This window comes from Penaeus vannamei, chromosome 3 (genome assembly GCF_042767895.1).
Source record: "Penaeus vannamei isolate JL-2024 chromosome 3, ASM4276789v1, whole genome shotgun sequence".
NCBI classification, from domain to species: domain Eukaryota; kingdom Metazoa; phylum Arthropoda; class Malacostraca; order Decapoda; family Penaeidae; genus Penaeus; species Penaeus vannamei.
Genome location: NC_091551.1, coordinates 29,372,697 through 29,375,196, shown reverse-complemented (window position 1 = coordinate 29,375,196; position 2,500 = coordinate 29,372,697).

The following is a 2,500-nucleotide window of genomic DNA, read 5'->3' as shown; positions in this document are numbered from 1 at the left end:
TTATTATGATTTTAACATTAATTCAGTTAATTATGATGATTTTCATGGTAATTCCTTTATTATTGCCAATAATGATAATAATTAGGATGATAATGACAAATAATAATGATAATAAAAATAAAATGATAATTATAATGATAATTTTGATAATTACTGCAATAATAGCAATAATTAACTCTATTCTAATAATTTTCATACTAATAATGACAATAGAAATAGCAATGATATCATTATTATTGTTATTATAATGAGTATTATTGTCATTCTTATTTCTAAAATTATCATTATTGTTATTATCATTATGAAAATAGTTATAATGATGAAAATGACAGTAATAATTAGCATTATAATCATTTATAACTGCAATAATGATAATGATAATAAGGATAATCATGAAGATAATGACTATAATGATGATAATCATAAGAATAATGACAATAATGATGATAATTATGATAATAATCAGAGTTTATTTATAATGAAATAAAGGTTAAAAGTAACAATATCCCAAAACTTGGAAAAACGGAAAAATCTAGCGTAATACAGCCTTTTGAAAGAAAGGTCGAGAAAACACATCTTTTCGCTTTTAAGTGATAATTATGATTTTAACATTAATTCAGGTAATTATAATGATTTCCATGATAATTCCTTTATTATTAACAATCATGAGGATAATTATGATGATAATGACAATAATAATAATGATAATAATAATAAAATGATAACTATAATGATAATTTTGATAACTACTTCAATAATAGCAATAATTCATTCTATTCTAATAATTTTCATACTAATAATGACAATAGAAATAATAATGATATCATTATTATTGTTATTATAATGAGCATTATTGTCATTATCATTTCTAAAATTATGATTATTGTTATTATCATTATAAAAATAGTTATAATGATGAAAATGAAAAATAATCATTACAACTGCAATAATGCTAATGACGATAATGATTATAATGATAATCATAAGAATAATGACAATAATGATGATAATAATCATAGAGTCCATTTATAATGAAATAAAGGGTAAAACTAATAAAATCCCAAAAGTCGAAAAAACAGCAAAATCTAGCGTATTACTGCCTTTTGAGAGAAAGGTCGAAAAAACCCTTTCTCGCTTTTAAAGGATAACCATTATGATTTTAACATTAATTCAGGTAATTATGATGATTTTCATGATAATTCCTTTATTATCAACCATAATGATAATTATGATGATAAAAATAATAATAATAATAATAATAAAATGATAATTTTGATAATTACTGCAATAATAGCAATGATTAACTCTATTCTAATAATTTTTATACCAATAATGACAAGAGAAATAATAGTAATATCATTATTATTGTTTTGATAATAATGTCTTTATTGTATCTAAAATTATCATTATTGTTATTATCAGTATGAAAATAGATATAACTGTCATTATCATTCTAATTACCCTTAATATAGTCATTATAATAATCATTAATTTAATCATTAATGTCATTTTCATCATTATAATTATTTTAATAATGATAATGACAATAATGATAATTCTGAAAAATAATGATAACAATAATAAGGATTATAATAACAATAATAGTCGTGTTATAATTACTTTTATTATCATTTCTGTTATCAGTGTCGTTATTATTATTGTTAGAATAGTGTTGATTATTCCTATTATTGCAATTATTAGGCAAATCATTATAATTATCATTTTATAATTATTATCATAATTATTGTCCCAAATACTCTCATAATTATTATTATTATCGTCATTATTGTCATTATTGATGGGGTTATCATTAAAATCATAATTAGCAGAATTATTGCTAAGATCATCGTAATCATCACTGAAACTGGAAAAAGGGGTGTTTTCGACTCATCTCTCCAAAGGCTGTACTTCGCTAGATTTCGCCAGTTTTTCGACTCTTGGGATTTTTCTACTTTTAACCATTTTCAAATTATAGATGGGCTTTATAATGATAATTATTCTCATTATTGTCATTATCATCTTCATTATTATCATTACTGCCAATATCGCCCTAAATACCCTTAATATAGTCATTATAATAATCATTATCTTAATTATTAATGTCATTTTCATTATAATTATTTTAATAATGATAATGACAATAAGGATAATTCTGGAAATAATAACATCAATAATAAGGATTATGATAACAATAATAGCCGTGTCATAATTACTTTTATTATTATTTCTGTTATCATTGCCGTTATCATTATTAGGAAAATCATTAGAATAGTGTTGATTATTGCTATTATTGAGATTCTTAGGCAAATCATCATTATAAGTATCATTGTATAATTATTATCATAATTATTGTCCTAATTACTCTCATATTTATCATTATTATCGTCATTATTGTCATTATTGAGTGGTGGAGTAATGGATAGAGCAGTCGCTTCACGATCTGGCGGCGCGGGATCGATCCCCGAACAGAGAGGTTTCTATATTCATGATAAAAATGCGG